The sequence below is a fragment of the Epargyreus clarus genome, unplaced genomic scaffold, assembly GCF_041222505.1.
Source record: "Epargyreus clarus isolate Ecla_fem2 unplaced genomic scaffold, WU_Ecla_fem_2.2 ptg000024l, whole genome shotgun sequence".
NCBI classification, from domain to species: Eukaryota; Metazoa; Arthropoda; class Insecta; order Lepidoptera; family Hesperiidae; genus Epargyreus; species Epargyreus clarus.
In genome coordinates, this window is record NW_027332231.1 from 12,858,470 (window position 1) to 12,879,671 (window position 21,202).

General features: G+C 36.1%; 1 protein-coding gene across 3 annotated transcripts in view; it reads left to right on the plus strand.

Annotated features, from left to right (window-relative positions):
• LOC140752099 (zwei Ig domain protein zig-8-like) overlaps positions 1–21,202 on the plus strand; it is a 265,041-nt gene that overhangs the window by 94,395 nt on the left and 149,444 nt on the right. For all 3 annotated transcript variants that reach the window (XM_073086268.1, XM_073086267.1, XM_073086269.1), the window contains one exon: positions 19,548–19,569. The gene's annotated coding sequence lies outside the window, so the exon portion shown is untranslated. The remainder of the gene's footprint in view (positions 1–19,547; positions 19,570–21,202) is intronic.

Consider the following 21,202-nt stretch of genomic DNA (forward strand, 5'->3'; position numbering starts at 1 on the left):
AAATTAAATTATATTTTAAGTAAAATATTATTTTTATGTCTAAAAGATATAGAAAAGTTACTCGTATTACGTACAAATATTCGTATTTTTTTTATTTTTTGCTGTATTAGTTTATACTTATAAATGACAAAATGAAACATTTTATAAAGAGTTTTGTAAATAATAGACTGACATAACGCTTCGTTTTATTTCATCACTCATTATTTTCTTTATGACATTCTAGTGTTATATCCCTTACTCAATTTTACGAGTATGCTATCAAAAAACCCAACATAATAGAGAAGTTTTACTAAGACTACATTTATGATCCTATTAACATCTGAGTTAAACCTACATTTATAATATTACTAGCGATAACAGGAGTAAATTTTAACATTGAGAAATAAGTAAGCATGAAAGGGGAATAAGATAGCGTACTAACTTTGCATTGGTCTAATTATACAGAGAGTAACCATTTCTTTTGTAAAATTATGGAAATCGTCTTAGTATTTAAATGAAACTGCAAAAAATTCCCTTACAACTCCACTACTAATCATATGCCTAAAAAGGGAGCAGACGTAATCACAACTTAAAATACATATTGTTTTATCTTTTGTACTTTTATCGTCTTTTATGGCATCTATGAGAGAAAAAAACTATTAAATTCTACTCCAGCATTACTCAGGTTATTGTTAACGTTAGGATTTGCATTTTTGGAAAATTATGAACGAAGCCGCGAATCATTAGAGCACTAGCTTACTACGTTTTCACCGTGAATTAGACCACTCTCGCACCAATATCACATACAATAAGGTAAATACCATTGTCCTAAATGCAACCAAACTTGATACAGATCATCGACTCATGGTCGCAAAGTCATTAGCCGCTCCTTTGTCTTCCATAACTCAAATGGTAGCTATTGTATTGTATTGCTCACTGGCTTGTCCTTCAAACAGAACAATTGAACAGGTGTTTTGTGGCCATTTCAGTGGAACTAGGTCTAGTGGAATGTCTTTTTCATAGCTATTTGTTACTTTGACGAATAAAGTGGTGATGGCTTGGCTATGTTTGTCCTTTAATTAAAGACCTATTTATTTCAGAATACTATCTCAATTTGCATACTTCGGAGTTATTCATTAGTTTGAAGGACGTTAAGATAGTCCATTTTTAGTAGTATATAGTTTGTCATTAGTGTGTAAATTGAACTGGTTATATTATTAAAGAAATTCAAGAAATTGTGTTGTTTGCGACTTTTGTATAGTTTGATGGAAACACTAAAAAGACTTTAACCCTGCGATCTTTTTTGAAATAACTTAACAATTAAAATAAGCAGAATATATTATGAAATGCTTTAAGTCGTAATATTACATGGAAATAATTTTACGTAAATAATTTTAATCTCATCTACTTCGAAAAACAGATTAATTAGGAAATGAAAAATAACTTCTCGGAAAAGTAATTAGTTAGGTAGGATTAATCGATACTTACTCGTCGGTTATCAGTTCCCGATTAGTATCAAGTTACATAGCCTGAAGCTAGCAATTAATACATGATGCACTTTGTAACATTATGCACAGAGTAAAATTTCAAATTGCATGTACCCTTTGATATCCAAAGTTCGGTGGTAGCTGTCATCACCCCTGTTTAATAATTGTAACTGCCCCTAGGATAAAAACTTTAATTTACAGCTTTCAATCACTTTTTGGCTTTAAATAAAACTTTCTAAATGTGTAACATTTGAAAGCCTATCTATGATCGCTGGTATTAAAACCTCACGAGCAATGGGCATTTTCATTTTAAACATCGTTGAATGGGCTGCCCTTTATTGATTGCCCTTTTGCTGAATATTGACACAGAATGTTTGATGATAAATTTGAATTTTTTAAAATACCTCAACGTTAGTATTATTTGTCGATTGTTTGATCGTTGACAGTGTACCATTTTCGTGAAGTGGATTTTGAGTTGCCTGATTCCTGGCTTTTCTTTTTTGTACATTGTACATTAAAAGTAAAAAAAAATGTCGAGTTAGTACTTTGCTGCTTGCCTACGATAATGTGACTGCGCACCATCACACTTGTTTCTTTAGCAACAGTAGAGCGACTGTCCTCTGGTTTGAAGGCTGTGAAATCCAGGCTCATGTTTTCTAGTTTTATCTCAGTCATCAGGTTTATTTTTATAAAATTGGAGTAGCAAGCAAGCTTCCAGTCCACCGGATGATAAGTGGTCGCTACCGGCCAACGGCATTTGTGACTGACTCCATATAAAAAACGGTTCTACTTAAAGCCGATCACAGCTAAGATTAAGAACCCTAGTAACACACAATTCAGCTGGCATCCACACCCTCCCATCAAAACACACAACTGCTACACTTCACACTCCAAGCTGCTTAGAAATGGATGTGGTGGTGATACCTGCTCAGTTGAATCATACTAACTCTACCATATTTTAAAGGTTTTCTACCTAAAATTAATCAAATGAGTGAGGGCATCTGTATTTAACTTTAGGAAATCTCCTATCCTGTATGAAATTAATTATAGATATTCGTGGGCGGCACTCCGTATCATGTGGGCTGCATGGGTTACGTGAACATATAATAATATATTTTAACATACGTAATACTTCAGGCGGAGAGGTCGCTTATTCTTTAACCGTTTTAGCGAGTACTTGTGGCACTCACACGTGTATCTAAATAGGTACAAGACGGGTACAAATCGGCGATATTTATTTCTAAGCACATTCTAGGAAAAAATTACGTTTTCACGTTTCTAGTTATTTGATCTGTATGCTAGGTGAAGTATAAACCCGCGGGGTGATGTATGGCAAACCTTGACGTACCTGTAACTTACACCAAACCTCCTAGCTAAAAGAAAGGTAGTAAAATCAGTAGTGATTTCACTAGGGAGGTACTGCTACCGCAATATTTATTTCCAAAAGCAAAATGCAAGAAATGCTTCACACTGAGTTTTTTCTTGCACTTTCGTGAAAGTAGAGTAGTGTATGGCCGGGAATCGAACCTGCAACGTTATGTCAACTGCGGGTCATTTGACTTCACCCTGCTAATTTTGAGACGTCATTACTCTATTCACCAGCGTTTCTCATTATAATTTTCTTAATCAGGTAAATATTAACTTATTTAATAACCCTAAGCAAATTTGACTTAGAATTTTAACTCAAAACCACTGAAGACTAATAATTAAGCTGCGTACATAATCGCTCGAACTTTAACCCTCGAAACTTTTTAGTTCAAACTCTTTAACTCATTCCAAGTTTAATAAGACAAGTAATTATTGCAAGGGCTAACCCTCAAAATAACAATCTAAATATAATTGTGAATGAAAAAGTTGAAGTAAAATTTAAGATTTTCTTAAACAATGAGTTTTGTTTTGTACAATTTGTTTTTGAATTATCCGTAGCACGTTGTTGATAGTGTCATTTTCTAAAGTTTTTTTTTTTTTTTTATTACACTTTATTGACCAATAAAAACAAGTGGTACAATAGGCGGACTTAATGCTAAGTAGCATTTTCTACCAGTCAACCTTAAGGATGTGCAGAAAATATAAAGGCGGCGCACAATACATTTAATATATAAGATAATTAAAAGAAGAAGAACGTATATGTAGAAAAAAAAACAAAAGAATAGAAGGATAGAAAAAGAAAGTTCCTTAAAAAGAAGTTCCTTCAAAAGAAGCTTAGTTGTTTTTAATAATTATCTTCTCGTACATGAATAATTGGCAAAGTTCAACTAAAAGTCGTTTTGTTATTATGGCAGCCTAGTATAGTAGTAAATACATAAACATTTTTAATTCTTATTATGGTTGATTAGTTGGTACGAATATTTTTGTATTTTTTTTTTTATAATATAAAGTAGCAGACGAGCATGCAGTCCACCTGATGGTAAGTGGCTACTGCCGCCCATGGACATCTGTAATCAACCCCAGATAGGATTAGATATTCCTACCTGAGGTCGGCCACAGATGCGCCGCTACCCCTGTGGACTAAGCTGGAACGCCTCGGAAAAGTCTGTCTCCCTTATACCACACCCTTCAAACCGGAACACAGCAGCGCTTAACACTGCTGTTATTAGGTTTAAATAGGTGTGGCGGTGGTGCCGCCGGAGTCGAACCACAAAGGGTTCTACCACCTTCATTTATTTAGTTTATTTCAAGGGTATATATATTCCTCTTGGAGTTGATCGCATCCATTATTAGAATTTACCATCAGATCGACTGCATGATCGTGTTCTATATAAATTGATACAAAATATTTTTGCGAAATCCAAAAATTTCCATTACACTCGTATTTTAATCTACTTTTATAGACTTCGTACGACTACTAATTCGTCGTAACCAGATTCCCGAAATTCTCCAGACTAATAATTAAAATGCGCATAACCATCAAGTTCGTCCATCAAACAAGTTACCAAACTCTTTCTAAGTTAAATAAGAAACGAGGACCACCCCCAGAACTTAGTAATTGGTTGGGTCTAGATTTCGGAGGAAATCTCTTAATAATTATACGACTTTGCCGTTTCAAGCATACGAAGCAAATTATTCAGAAAGTTTGTCTTAATGTTTATAAATTGGCACTATTTAATTTTTTTTATAATATAGGAGTAGCAGACGAGCATGCAGTCCACCTGATGGTAAGTGGCTACCCATGGACATCTGTAATCAACCCCACATAGGATTAGATATTTCTACCTGAGGTCGGCCACAGATGCGCCGCTACCCCTGAGGACTAAGCTGGAACGCCTCGCAAAAGTATGTCTCCTTTACTACATCCTTCAAACCAGAACACAGCAGCGCTGTTATTAGCCAGAAATAGATGTTGGATTTTACTATTGATGGTACTAATTTAATTTCAAATGCATTGGCGATAATTTGCACGCAATTATATATCTCTTTGAAAGTTATTAATCAATTGACCACAAATAGCTGATTCAATGCTAACAACGAAACAGCCGGTTTCGTTTGAAAACTGAGCAGACGTGTGATATAATTTGTTGCAGGCTAATGATAGCTGTCGATCAAAAGCAGATGTTGCTTAATGCAAATTCATTTATCAACCAAATTAGTGTTGTATCGTTTCCGTTTTAATGATGGGGCGGGTTTAGTTGTTCATTATTTGAATATTAGACGACCTGCGTGGCGGAGCGGTCACCATACCGGTCTGACGAGCAGAGGGTTCTTGATTCGATCCCCGGCTAGACAGACATCTGAATGGTGAATTTAGGTTTCTGTTTCTGGGACTGGGTGTTTGTGTATTTGTCTGTGTGTGTGTCCATAGGACCCACGATACAGGGAATCCTAGTGTGGAGCTGTGAATGTAGAAAGCGTCGAGATCACCAAAGTTAAACAAGTTTCAATATAATTGTAGTGCTACTAATTTGATTTTAATTCAAATGCATAACAATTTTCCAAGCAATTATATATCTCTTTGAAAGTTATTAATCAATTGACCACAAATAGCTGATACAATGCTAAAAATGAAACAGATGGTCTCGTTTATAAGCTGAGCAGACGCGTGATTTAATTTGTTGAAGCTTAATGATAGCTGTCGATCCAAAGCAGATGTTGCTTAATGCAAATTCATTTATCAACTAATTAGTGTTGTATCGTTTCCGTTTTAATGATGGGGCGGGTTTCGTTGTCTATTGAATATTCATGTTTTGGTTTTTATAATGGGCTATCTATGGCTTGGATCCGCTGAATTGATGTCGCTTTTTGGCATGTGAAATCAATCTGACATAGGATTATGGTATTTACTGCCAGTGGATTTGAGTGGATTACTCAGTTATGAGAAATTTATTATCACTTGCTTAAACGGTGAAGGAAAACATCGTGAGACCTGAACGTCTGAGTTCTAAAAAAAGTTCCCATGGGTGTGTGTGAAGTCCACCGATCTGCATTTGGTCAGCGCGGTGGACTATGGCCTAAATCCGTTCTCTCTAAGAGCGAACCGTAACCAGCAGTGAACCAGTAATGGGTTGACGACGACTATATTTTGGATAGGATTACAAGTGTGTGTAGGTCAACTGATATGAGAATGATTATGTACGTCGCCTTCTTACCCTTTTTTTGGAATTTTTGAAAACATATGCCTTGTTAAGCCAAACTCCCACGTTAGGGAATTAAACGAGATACACAACAGAAAAATATATGTGTACGAGAAATAAGCAACATCCCGACTCGCCCAATGAAGCAGAAAGACGAAATCTAAGGAATCAATCACACAAAGCCAGTTATGCGGAAGGAATATATGGAATGGGAATACAATATAGCCACAGAATAGATACGGGGAAGAAGGGCTCAAAGACCACTGACAATATTATTTTTTGATAGTCGATGCATAATAAAATTATGCGTACGAGTGAATTTACAATTATAATTGAATAACGAAAAAACTAATAACAGTATACAAACGTGGATTTTATTATAAATTGAAAGCTATTTTTTTACTACACTGCAGAGGGTAATGTTTTTCCAGATTCAGTACCCTTATGAGTTTTCAAAACATTCCACAATATTACGTTACGTTTACTCAATCCAATATTCTGTTCCATTTGCTTCAGTAGACTGAGTAAACGTAACAATAACATGTTCGCAAAAAAGAGAGACAAAACATAAAGCGCCATTGTGTCAATTTACACATTTAATGTTACGTTACTGACACTATAGTTCTGATACAATCCGCTAGGGGCGCTGATTGGAAATTGTATGGGCAAGTACGTAAACTAATATCAAAACAGTCATATTTGTCAAAACGTAAAAACTCATGGTCAGGGTACTGTAAACCTTATTTTTTGGCACACCTCGCGGCTCAAACGGCTTGACGGATTTTAACATATGAGGCGTTGGATTCATCTTAATTATGAGAGATATTTTGAAGCGTTTAGGGATTTCGTTTTTATATCTAATTCTTTAGTTTTTAATCGATTTCAAAAAGCAGTGATGGCCTAGTGGTTAAGAAACTCGGCTCTCAATCAAATGATCTGGGGTTGAAATCCTAGGCACGCAACTCCGATTTTTCGAAGTTATGTGCGTTTTAGAAATTATCACTTGCTTGAATCGCGTATTCATGATGTTTTATACGCGAGAAATGTTAAAAAAAATCGAAGGTATGTGAGGTCTACCGATACGCACTTGGCCAGCACGGTGGACTACGGCCTTATTCTTCTCATTCTGAAAGGCGACCGTGCTCGGCAGTGGGACAGTAATGGGTCGACGACAAACTAATTTCGAAAAGGAGCAGGTTCTACGTTCAGCTTAATATATTTTTATAAACATATAAAAATACAGAATATGGTAAATAATAAAACACAATATAATATGAGACTTAAAACAACGTCAAGTCCACAGTTAAGCCGAAGTTAGTGCATGCATAAAGTTTAAGCAATATTTTCCATACGGAAAATCCTTCTATCGGCGTAAGTCGCAAAAGTAAGCAGCTTTTCTCAATCTTCTATGAGGAAAATATGCTGCGTTATGTACTAGCTGTTCTCGACTCTACCTGCGAATATTTTTCCTGACCGTCGAAAAAAGGATTATTTTTAAGTGTATTGAATTCATACATCTTTTAGAGAAGACCTGAGGAGGAGAGGAAACCTATGCCTGAGAGATTAAAAAAAAACAATGATATCAAAAGTATGTGAAGTCTACCAATTCGCACTTGGCCAGCGCGGTGGACTCCGGCCTAATCCTTCTCATTATGAGAGGAGACCCGTGCCCAGCAGTGGGACTATAATGGGTTGATGATGATGATGACTTCTTTTACGGCTTGGGGGAAAATAATGGAATGACAGTGAGTTTCTACAAAAACCGACAGAAAAATATCGACACCATAAAGTCGACTAGTTATAATTGCAAGTTTAGCAGATTTTTTTAGGTTTGGTCTGAAAAGATACGATTACATCAAAGAAGTGTGACTTCTCACGTTAGTTTCTTGTATTATATCAATGTTTATTATTGTAAATAGTAAGTGGATTTTGGAGATGGTAATTTGATCAAAGTCCTAATTATTTTATTCAAAGTATAAATATTCCTGCGTGAAATTTAAAACTCCCTAACTGTCACGACGTTATAGAATCGTATGGAATTTGTTTTGAAAAATCGCGAACAATAAAGGTATCTTCCAGACGGACGGACAGGACAAATGGTGGAGCGATCCCGTCATTTGTCATCTAGGTAAAAAGTTACGGGCTTATCTTGTGAGGCGACCACGATTTTTGGGCGCGGCGAGACTTTTTTGGGCACAATGCCGTAATGACTTCCTTGCTATTGTCCGCAAATGGGATCTATCTGCTTAATGATACGCTGTTTTTTAAATTAAGCGTTTCATTATTAAAATGTATTGGTGGATTAATTTTAATTATATCCCGTCGCATAAATTTAAGTAAAAAATATATTCAACTTCACATAATGATTGATTTAATGTAACAGTGTAAAACATTTATAAATAAAAAAATATAATGTGTCATGTATTTTTTGACCACGAAATATTTATATTTAATCTTAATGCATATTTTATTAATTCTTGTTCTTCTTAATAAATGTATAATTATTTTCTCAATTAGTTGACATCAGAGGCAAGTTAACAATGCTAAAACCTCTTTTTTACTTTTATTAATACCAATGTTTACATGTCCTTAGTCGACAACTAAGGCCATACGAGACGCATGAAAACATTCGCTATAAGTAAGCTATTTTCTACTACTTCCTACCTGGGATCAGCATAGTATGCCCCAGTCTCTAATCATAAAGAGAGACCTGTTCTCAGCAGTAGGAAACCACTTACATCTTATCCGTATGTTTCACTAACATATGGTTACACTACACAATATATTCCAAGGACATTCTTATCAGATAGGATGTCGTCTTGATTTTTCTACAGGATCCGTAGAAAAGGACGGGTCTAACAAATTTTCTAGAAAATATCTATTGAAATGTGCGTTAACCACGTGGCGTATTAGTCCTAACAAGGTGGTAGAAACCACTTCCACTTCAGACCACCGAAGGGAAAGGCACGAAATCCATCTTTGTCTGGCTAGTAACAGCAGTTTGAAGTGCTGCTATGTTCGGATTTTAAGGGTGTAACAGAGATAAGAGAGACATACTTATCTAAGGCGTTTCAACTTACTCCTCTAAGGTAGCAACGCACCTATAGCCGACCATAGGTATCTACTACTTTTGTCCCTGTAGTCCCGGGACTAGAATAGGGCTACGGTATCCCCTGCCTGTCGTAAGAGGCGACTAAAAGGGGGCTTCCGGGGTTGCGGGCGGCAAGATTGGGAGGTCGAGCCGTCCGGTAAGCAACTCCGGGAAGGACGGCGGTGTGTGTGGTCGCATACCGTCGTAAACACCAGACGGTGTGGCGAGTCCTGGAGCTTACCTGGGTGGAGCCCGAAGGGGCGACGCGTTCAGAGGACTCCGGTTGCGTTCCGTAGGAGATCAAGGAGTCCTCTTGGCAACGTAGAGGAAGGCCACCGGGGGGGTTTTAGTGCGGTAAAGATCCCACATAACGCTGTGTCGCTCCCACGGCACCGGGTACCTTTTGAAGGTTTCCCCCTCGTAAACAAAACAAAAAGGTATCTACTACTTTAATCTTATCTGGTTGAATGAACCTTACGCAGTAGCCACTTACCATCAGGTGGTCTGCATGCTCGTTTGCTTTTTCGTAATAAAAGATTAATAATTGGCCAAGTGCAAGTCAAACTCGCACACGGATGGTTCTGTACCACCAACATTTTTATATATTATTTTATTTTTAGTATTTTATCATAGCAGCCACTGAAGTAAATACATTGTGAAAATTTGTACTGTCGTTGAACCTATTACGGTTCAATAGATAAAGCGAAAAACGTTTAAGAATAGTGATTTATTTTTTACTTTTTTATATTTTTATTTTTAGTATTTTTTGTTCTATCGACCTTTATATATAATTTGTAAAAATTTCAAGTGTCTATCTATTACGGTTCAGGAGATAGAGCCCTGTGGCAGAAGGACAAACGGGCAGACAGACAGGCAGTGGAGTCTTACTAATAGGGTTCATTATTTTACCCTTTGGGTACGGAACCCTAAAAAACACTACACATTTAACCAACATAAACCGTATTCAACTGAAACCATGCTAGTAAATTATAACAATACTAGCCCATTGTTCTCAGGGACTACATGCGAGTCATGTACCTATTTATCATTGCTTCTTTATGTTCTGCTTCCTTTGTTTTGTTTATAGATATTGTTCTTGTTTAAAACAAATTTTATAGAACAATTAGCTGACCCGGCAAACGTTGTGTTGCCATATAAATAAAAAATAAATCTTAAGGGTGAACAACCCTTATCACTTAGGGGTATGAAAAATAGATAGTAGCCGATTCTCAGACCTACTGAATATGCATATAAAATTTGGTGAAAATCGGTAAAGCCATTTCGGAGGAGTACGGTAACAAACATTGTGACACGAGAACTTTATATATGAGATCTTAAGTTAAGAAATTTAATTATTAATGTTTATTGTTTAATGCGGACGGCCCGTGTAACGGATTGTTCACCATACCGGGGCTGACATGAGGTGGTAGAACCCTCTATAGTTCGACTCCGGCGGCACCACCGCCACACCTATTTATGCTTATAACAGCAGCGGTAAGCGCTGTTGTGTTCTGGTTTGAAGGGCGTGGTAAGAGAGATATACTTATCTTAGGCTTTCTAGCTTAGTCCTCAATGGTAGGAATGCATCTGTTGTCGTCCTCTGCTGGGATTTTAATCTTATCAGGGGTTTGTAACAGAATTCCATGGAAAGCAGTAGTCAGTTACCATCCACAGGAAATAATATAAAAAAACACAGGTTCCAGGTTGGTTAAACAAACGCTATGTAAAAAAGCGTACTATAAACTAAGTGATTATTTGACTGACAAAACGGTGTGGTCTGAAGTAGTTCCAGCTCCACATGTACCATTAGGTTAAGTTTAACATTGTAAAATCTATTTTTTTCAAAAGATGTGTGTTATGGAGTTTCTTTCGCCGGTTCTTCTCCATAACGAAACACCTTGTGAAGTGATGGTAGTTTGACATTCAAAAAGTGCTCTGTAAAGAACTTATTTTGAATAAAAAATTTTGATTTGATTTGATCCCTGGTCAAACAGACTTCGATGATTCGATGATTTCGATGCTGTGCCTTGGTGTTTGTGTATTCGTCTTTGTGTTTCCATGGCATCTACACCACTAAGCTTTTCCATTACCCTTTATTTATACAGAATTTACTCGCCTTGTAACAAGATCTGAGCTAAGATATTTTGAGGCTTCATTCTCAATTACTGAACGAAAACATTTGAAAGGTTTTAAAAAGAAATAGATATAATCAGCCTTTGTTTATTTAAGACTCCTAGCTTCGACCTTTCGTGGGCAGTTTTTCTTTTACGCAGAAGTCCAAAATATTTTGGAAACTTGGTGCAACTTTTTCCAAAATTAAATTATCGAAAGTAGAAATACAAATGTCAATAACTGTTAAAGATCGAAATGTAAATAGTTCATGATATTTGCCATCAAACATTTGACATTCGCTTCCGAAAAGTCCCATTAAAAGCGGCATAGCCATTTTCGAGACTAACCAATTGGAATAGATGAACAAATTGAATTTGGTCGCTATGTTTTTTTTTATATCATTAGAGTAGCAAACGATCATGCGGTCCACCTGATGGTAAGTGTTTACTGCGGCCCATGGACATCTGTACTCAACTCTAGATGAGATCAGAGTTCTACCCGAGGTCGACCACAGATGCGCTGCTACCCTTGAGGACTAAGCTGGAACGCCTCAGAAACGTATGTCTCCCTTACCACACCCTCCTTCAAACTAGAACACAGCAGCGTTTAACACTGCTGTTGATAGGCAGAAATAGGTGTGGCGGTGATCCGCCGGAGACAAACCAGAAAGGGTTCTACTCCGGTTACCTTTCAATTCCTATTTGTCTTTCTATTTTTGTATTTATTTGCATTACTTGGGTCGCTAGTTGTATAAACAGTAGATATTGGGACACTGGATTAATGTAATCGTTTTATCTGATAAACGTATCTATATGTCTATCCCTCTGTAATCACAGACGATTACTTGCATCAACATCAACAATAGCATTTCTGTATATTAATGCGGATAGTCATAGAAATTATTGCGCAACTTGACATAATAACAAATTGATTTACGGCCGTTACCAATAATCAATCTGTCTAATGTGTTACCAATAATTAACAATTTGTGTGTATAAAAGTTGTGTATACGATGTAAAATTTCGATCTTTGGTTGGTAAAAATTGGATAGATTATTGATAACGAGAATTAACAATTTTGAACTGGTAGATCGACATTTTATTAAAAGGTTTTTATGGTTTAATATCATAAGAGTAAGCAAATTATAGATTTAGTAAATTTAATATTAAAATTACTGGCTCGAATTATTTCTAAGTATGATACTACTTATTCATCTAAAAAATTACTCTTTTTAAAAATATTAATAACATCAGTAAATCAAAGGTAATTTCTATTAGTGTCATATTGACGTAACATTATGTCGTCCGGAAATAAGAAGCTATATCATGTTAAATATATTCCCAGAGGATTCAGGAATAAGTATTACGAGTACCTACATAAGAACAAAAAGAGAAACGTTTAACAGTAAGAGGACACTTCCGCTCATGGACAGCTGTAGTCACCCCAGATGGGACTGAGATCCAACCTGAAATGGACCACAGAAGCTTTGTGTCTGAGAGCTATATTAAAATACCTCATAGAAGGTAGAATCTATTTGCGTGGTATTGACGTAACATAAAATTATGTCGTCCGGAAATAGGAAGTTATATCATGTCAATGTCAAGTATATTTCCGAAGGGTTACGGGAACATCTATCACGTAACCGTAACACTGCTGTTGTTACCAATTTCGAAATAGCATAGGTCTACCATCTTCAAGTTTTATAATTAAAAATATATATAATTATAATAAACATAAAGTATTTAGACCAAAAATATCTTCGAATAAAATTATTACACTCCCACAATCTTCGTGAGCAAGTAAATACGAAATCAAAGGTAGAATCTATTTGGGTTGTATTGACGTAACATAAAATTATGTCGTACGGAATCACTACTGTTTTTTCGAAAGACGAAAGATTTGAAGGAGGTAGTTCGATTTTTTAAAATTAAATAAAACATTATAGATTCCTTATTGTAATAAATATTTCAATTTTGGAATACAGGCCAAAAATATACCCGAATAAAATTATTAAACTCTCACTAACTTCGTGGGCAAGTAAATACGGAATCAAAGGTAGAATCTATTTGGGACGTATTGACGTAATGTAAAATTATGTCGTCTGGAAATAGGTTATATCATATCAACACCAAGTATATTCCCGAAAGGTTACGGAAGTATGTATTACGTAAACATAAGGGCAACAAACATTTATATAGATGCTTTTACTTATTAAAGTAGCAGACGAGAATGACTAACGGTAAGCGGAAACTTCTGTCCATGGACATCTGTAGTCAACCTCAGATGAGACTAAGGCTCACCCTGAAGTGGAGCACAGAAGCTTTGCATCTCATTCAAAGCTCTGCTTTACCACACCTTTCAAACAAAAACTCAGCAGCATTTAACACTACTGTTTTTTTTTCGAAAGACAAAAGATACTACCACCTTCCAAATTTTATAATAAAAAAAATATACGTCGCTAATTATGAAAAATACTCGGATTTCAATTTTGGAACACAGACCGAAAATATACTTGAATAAAATGATTAAACTCCCACTAACTTCGTGAGCAAGTCAATACGAAATCAAAGGTAGAGTCTATTTGCGGCGTATTGACGTAACGTAAATTATGTTGTCCGGAAATAGGAAGTTATATCACGTCAACGTCAAGTATGTTCCAGAAGGGTTACGGGAATATCTAAACAATATTCCCACCTGAAGTTGAGCACAGATGCGCCGTAAGAACTAAGAAAAGTATGTCTCCCTTACTACACCCATCCAACCAGACCATGACAGCGGTTATCACTGCTGTTAATAGGCAGAAATTGGTATCACGGTTAAACCACAGAGGGTTCTGATTTTTGTAGTAGTCATTTTGCTTAGATCACGCTATTTTTAAAACGTAAATATTGGCACCGAATCAACCTAGACCTAAATCGACTTCAATACTTTTGGGCTGATCCAGAATAAGACAAATTACAAAATGATCCAGAACTTTTAAAATCTTATCTCCAGAGCTTTTCTCATTAATCCTTCCGTCCCCTCTAATTACAATTATTAATTACATCTTCCGTACAGTTAACTAGCGAACTAGGACACATTTAATTACTTGCATCTAGGTTTTCGTCATCAAAATGTTATGAAGATATTAAAATATAAGACTTCAAATTCAAAACATTTGAATTTTTAACATTCCGCTGAAAGCATATTTTTCTTGTTTTTAAAGCTTATTCCACTTTCTTGGCGCAGCATTTTAAATTAAAACAGTAAATTTTGCCACATGCTTGCACCAACGGTGTGTTAAGCTGGATTTATTTTATTGTTACCGACTTGGTGTTCATATGGTTTTGGCAGGAAATCTCTCGAAGATTCTAAACTTTTTATTGCTCTAATATATGAGTGACAGCCCGCGCCGGTGACCATCGCCGACAGTCAGCGGCAGTCCCAGGGTTGCTAATTGTAGATTTTTTTCTCGTACAAAAAAGATAAAATTTCGTATTTTGCCTTTTAAACAACGTACACTCCCGGAAAGACGGTAAAAAAGGTCTACCCGTTCAAACAATCTGTGAAATGTGGATATATCAGGGAAAAAAAGGTCGCTAGGACCAAACACTGAAACTGGGATACGTATTTGTCTTCAAAATTCCGTTAATTCCTTGTGAATTCAATACTATCTTCCTTTATGTCAAAATCTCGTACAAATTTTTACGATATTGAAAGTGTTTTCGTACCTCGTACGAAAGACCACAAATCTCGTATTTGTACGAGAATTCTCGTACAGTTGGCAACGCACTGCCGCAGTCGGCAACGCACTGCCGCAGTCGTCAACGCACTGCCGCAGTCGGCAACGCACTGCCGCAGTCGGCAACTTTCGACGACAAGCACCAATGCCACTTGTCGTTAGCGAGGGTTGTCGATCTTGTATTAGCTCATATGTTACCTCCCTTAGAGACAAGACCAAGTTATGTATATTTTACTCCCTTGAAAAATCATCCTTTTCATAAGAAATGAGTACAAATGGGATTGCTTGATTTTCATTCAATGAAATTTCAAAGACAAAGTTTGAAACGAAATTTTTCTTAGATTATTTTTCGGTTTAAACTACAAAGAGTTACTACATCAGAATTATCTAAGCTGTAATGTAAAAGTAATTCGTTCAAATTATAAATAAAGTAACGAGGTTTAACGTACATTAACAATTTGATTGCAACTGTTTAATGTTTTTCAAAAACAGTACTAACACGATTAGATCTAATTCTAGAACGAACGAAATGTTTTCTAACAAATAACACTCATTTGAACTTTATAAAAGTTTAAACGCGTTGGAATTTCTGATGTACAATTAGTTTTTATTTGAAAGTAATTGCTTGTCATAAATTGTACAAGTTTTAATATGTTTTGCCGTAAAATATGATTAATCGAGACTTGAAAAATGCTTTATTATTTTACACTAGAGTAAAATTGTTCTAGAAACTGATGATTATGATGGTTTGTTTTTTAATATTATGAAAACATTTTAAAAGTAATATACATAAGTACATAAATTTTATATTAACGGTGGTAAAACCCTTTGTGGTTCGACCATATGTCTGCCTAATAAAGGCAATGTTACGTTCGGATTCAAGGGTGTGATAAATACACTTAATAATTTGGGGCATTCTAGCTTAGTCTTCAAGGGTAACACATTTATGACCGAACTTTGGTAGGACTGGAATCTTATCTGCCTCTTGCCAGCACTGTGCAGTGTAGCTATAAAGCGAATATTTGAAAATAACTTGCCTATTATTTATTTTTTAATTTAAATTTATTTATAATTTCATAAAACAAAAAACACTTGTCCGAAATTCACATGCATTCACATGTAAATTAATTACGAAACAGCAAAATCCGTTAATAATGACATACATTCAGTAATCTTCAGAACACGTTTAATTCAATGCATGCACGTGCATTAAAACTGGGTAATTACCTGCTCAACTATTCCGGTCACGTCCAAGCTGTAGTACACTGGCATTTCCATACGATCTACATCTTTGCGTTCTTTGCGAATGCGGTGCATATAAACTGTCCTATGCAAATTATCTCGTAGTGCACTGCATACATCTACTTTGCGCTTGACCACAGAGTTGGTGTGGAATAGAAATGTCTTCCGTATTTTAAATTGAAAAGAGTATGGCAATTTTCTGCAGCTTGTCAAGAGATGGCGCTGCTAGTTTGTCTGAAGCTCGAAGTTTTCTCAACATCTTGTATAATATGTAGAAGTTCCGAATTAAGATGGAGCATGGTTGCTCACCAAGCATACTCACCTCGTATTTTGGTAGATCACCATAAGCCAAGAGAAGATAAAAATGTTGGTCATTGTGATATCTACAACAAGTCTCAAATATCTACGTTTGGAGGTGTACAAGAGATCGTACATCAATGCGTAGCTACTTGAGGTAGCACTAAGTTTAAAGGTAGAACTATTGAAACAAAACACGTAGTAAGTATATGTAGTAGCACTCAAGATTTCTGTCTATTACGAGTCTAAAGTAAACGGAACGGAGTATAGGACCAACATAGTCTCACCATGAACGATTAGGACTTAGAGGACTTGTGTGTAACTTCATTTAAAGTACTTATGAATTCTTTACCATGGCACTTCTAAGTTGTGTACTTATATTTTCATGGGTTTTTGACATCTACGGTAGAGTCTGTGGTTATAAATCTATGAAACATTATTAAATGAACCGCCATTTCTATACATTAGTAGTTCTATGGTCTTGTCACATAAGCAGATGAGGGCGCTTTTCAGCAAATGCAAATAGGATTCTAATAATTGAGTCGCGGCTATGTTTTTTTTTCGAAAAGTTGGTACAGAGCGTCAGAGATTTACACTACGTATGAGAACTGTGATGAAAGGATTTTTAGTCAGAGAGAAAATTTTATGTGAGTTTTCATTTGTTATTCACCTTTGAAAATGGATGTAGTTTTTGCGTGTCTGTTGCCGTTGAGTTGGATAATGGATTGGTGAAGTGTGTTAATGATTGAGTCAAATAGGTACTTTTTTAGTTCAACTGCTTTAAATGTACAAGTTTTTTGTTGCTCGACAGAGATTTAAAATTTTAAAAGTTGAAATTTCAAAGTTAAGATTTTGTAGTATAACTGCAAGTAAGATGGTAGATGTGTATGTAGATTGACTGCAAACGTTAAACTTTATAATAAAACTCAGGCACGCAGGTTTCCTCACATTTTTCTTCGCAAGCAATTGATTTTTTTTTTTGATACGTACGTGCCTTAGAAATTAGACATTTGTACCTGGAATTCGAACCTCGGACCTTTCGATTGAGTCCTATCAGGCCGAGTTACGACTACTAGACTTTCAGTGGGCTAAACATCAAATTATTCATATTTAAAATTTCTTGTATACAACAAATTTTACCTGATTGCGAAGGATAATGTTTTTCGTAGCGTATAAGTGTATAAGTTTGTATGTATATATTCTGTATGTATGTCCCATATGCCATTTGGGATGGCCTACAACACAAACAGCAACATTACTTCCCTTTGCAGTTAATCATTTTTAAGGAGTCGGATTTATTTTTATAATGACTACTATTTAGATCTTGCACAAGGAAATTTAATATTAGCACTCGTTTTTAAATGCCAGTGCTTTTTTTTTTTTTTTGTTGACGAGGGGGAAACCTTCAAAAGCTACCCTATGCCGTGGCTTATGTGGGATTCTTACCGCACTAAAACCCCCCCGGTGGCCGTCCTCGGCGCTGCGTAGAGGACTCCGGGATCTCCAACGGAACACAACCGGAGTCCACTTGGCGCGTTGCCCCGTCGGGCTCCGCCCAGGTGAGCTTGAAACTCACCACACCATCTGGTGTACACGACGGTATGCGACCACACATACCGCCGTCCATCCCGGGGTTGCTGGCCGGGCGGTTCGAGCTCCCACTCGTGCCGTCCGCAACCCCGGAAGCCCCCTTTTAGTCGCCTCTTACGACAGGCAGGGGATACCGTAGCCCTATTCTGGTCCCGGAACTACAGGGACATAAATGCCAGTGCTTGCCAAATTCCCAACTATCCCGATTTCTACGGTAACCAAATTTAAACGTTCACTCGTTTATTCCGGGATATTGTTTACATTTCCCGGATTAAGTACTAACAACTGCTAATAATTGTTACAAATATAAAAAAAAAACTTTAACACTTTTATTAAAAGTCACAGCCCCACACTAGGATTTCCTGTGTCGTGGGTGCCAGGGATACACAAATAGACAAATATACAAACGACCAGACCATGAAACAGAAATCAAAATTCATCATTTAGATATCTGTCTGGCCGGGGATCGAACCCGGGACCCTTTGCGCGTTAGACCTGTATGGTGACCGCTCCACCACGCGGATCGTCACTTTAGAGACTTAATGCACTTAACAATAATAATATTACGGTTATATAGTTTATTGATTCTGCCACTAAAGTTATTTAATTGTCAAATTATTCACATTCAACAACTCTGTAAAGCTCGTGCTAATATTAAATTCCCACTATCCCGATTTCCACGGTAACCAAATTTAAACGTCCACTCGTTTATTCCGGGATATTGTTTACATTTCCCGGATTTAGGCCGCACTCCATTTTGAAAGTCGGTCAAGTAAGGCTTTGCCTTTGAGGCTCGCGTTTTCAGTTTTCAGGAAATTCAGTTTTGTAATGCTGAGATGTTGTTAAGTGTTACCGTTACATCCGTAACCGGGTACATTTGAATAGTGTTAAGAGCTTCTTTGAGACACTATATAAGTATGACGTCATCATTTGTTGTATTTTTATGATCCGAGCATCCGGTCAACATAAATGATACTGCTGCCTATGGACATCTATAATCAACGCCAGATAAGATAAGAATCCTCTTTCAAGTCGGGCACAGGTGCGTTGCTCCTCCTGAAGACTGAGTTATAAGATTTTAAATAAAAAAGTATCCTTTTATTATGTAACGGGTACTCACGATATGCGTTTTGTATTGCCGTGACCACTATCCATGCAACTGGGTCGAAATATCGGCAATACAAAACGCATATCGTGAGTACCCGTTACATAATAAAATGTCTCAATTCCGCGATAATTTTAGTCTAAAATCATAAAATGTATCCTTACTTACATCCTTTAAATCTGAATTCAGCAGCACTTAACACTATTGTCATTATTCGAAGGTAGAAGAAATTTTCATTCAATCCCGGAGGTACCTACAACCACCACACTTTAACTGTGTAATAACAGTGTTAAGTGCTGCCTCTTTGTTTTCTAATAAATTAAATATTATCTTATTTACCTTTTTCTTCTTACAGATATGCCACCGTCATGAATAAGGTCAGTGAACTACTAAATTAATGAGTATTCATGTCGATATAATTTTATACCTTAATTATAAAGTATAATACAGTTAATTATTTCTCTCTCTTAAAAAAAAATAAATTTATTTTTAAGATTAATTTTTAAGACTTGATTACTGTTTCTTCACTTTAATAATAATATTGTTTATATATTAGGTCAAAGTTGAGTCAAACAAGAACTCTTTTCTACACTAATATTATAAAGAGGAAAACTCTGTTTGTTTGTTTAGTTTTAATGAATAGGCTTAAAAACTACAGGACCGATCTTACAATTCGAAAAATTCTTTCTTTTCCTTCACGCCTAAACCACTGAACCGATTTTAATAAAATTTTGTACAAAGATAGTCTGCGACGGGATTTGGGGTTGGCGATCTAAGATCGATTAATCAGAGAATCGATCTTTTAGACCAAAAAAATCGATATTTCGATATTTTAATCGATATTTGTAAGGATTGTATCGTAAACTTTGCATTTGTAGCATTTGTTGCATTTGTAGTTGCAGCCCACGAAGGTTTCAGACTTGGTACGACCAATTTTTGCGAGATGGCGCCACTGTTATTCCAATGAAGGTACGAATTTTCAGTTTTATGTATGTTAGTATGTCATATTATTTTCTTTTAAACACGGGCGAAGCCGCGGGCAAAAACTAGTATGGAATATATTTGATAAATAGATCTTGAGGCGGTACAAAAAATATTGTAAATAAAATATTGTAGAGTTTATATGAATATTTTTACACAAGGTTTCCCTCTATTGTGGGTGCCATAGACACACTCAAAAACGAAAAAACAAACACCTATATATATAACATTATAGATGTATTGTGAAGTACACTTACTTAATACATAATTAAAAAGATTACGCGTACGAAGCCACGGGCTAACACTAGTACTACTATATTTTATGTGATTCGACTCAAAAAGTTCGTGTAAACGTTCTCAATTAGTCCATTAAGTTAAATGGAAACCTATTTCGCGGAACTTAAGTGTTTCTGTGCTTTCCTTGAATAAATTTCCACTTTAAACCTAAATGCTAAGGGAATTCTTGTAGCGTTCTTGTTTAGTGTAAATGGGTTTGCGATCTAACTGGTATTTAGTGGTCAGTGGGACCCATGTTTAATTATAAATACCTAGATGTTGAGTCAGAAATGAGTTGTTACTTTCATAACTATGTTGCCTTTATATATATAAAGCCTTAGATTACAATAATGCTAGAAAACTGTAATTTTGTTGAAAATGCCAAAATCCTTCGCTCTTAGATTTCTAGCAACCTAGCCAAATCTACTAGATATATTTAGTGTTAAATCTAACGATAAATCAGATGAGCCACCTGGTGGGAAGTATGTGTAATCTGTATGTATGTGTATACTTCCCACCAGGTGGCCAGTGTGCGACGGCAACGTCCACATATACATTTGCAACACCAGAGGAGTCATTGCATCGCCAGCTTGGGAGGAGAGTTCTTTTTGCACCTTTGTGTATGAAACATGTACTAAATAATTCAAGTAAAAATGTAATTTGTTCTATCGCCTTCTTGCTTGACGCGCTTATAAAAAATCGTTCCCGTTTGAATTCTTACTACGAAGAAGTGTTACTTTGCAAATTCTACTC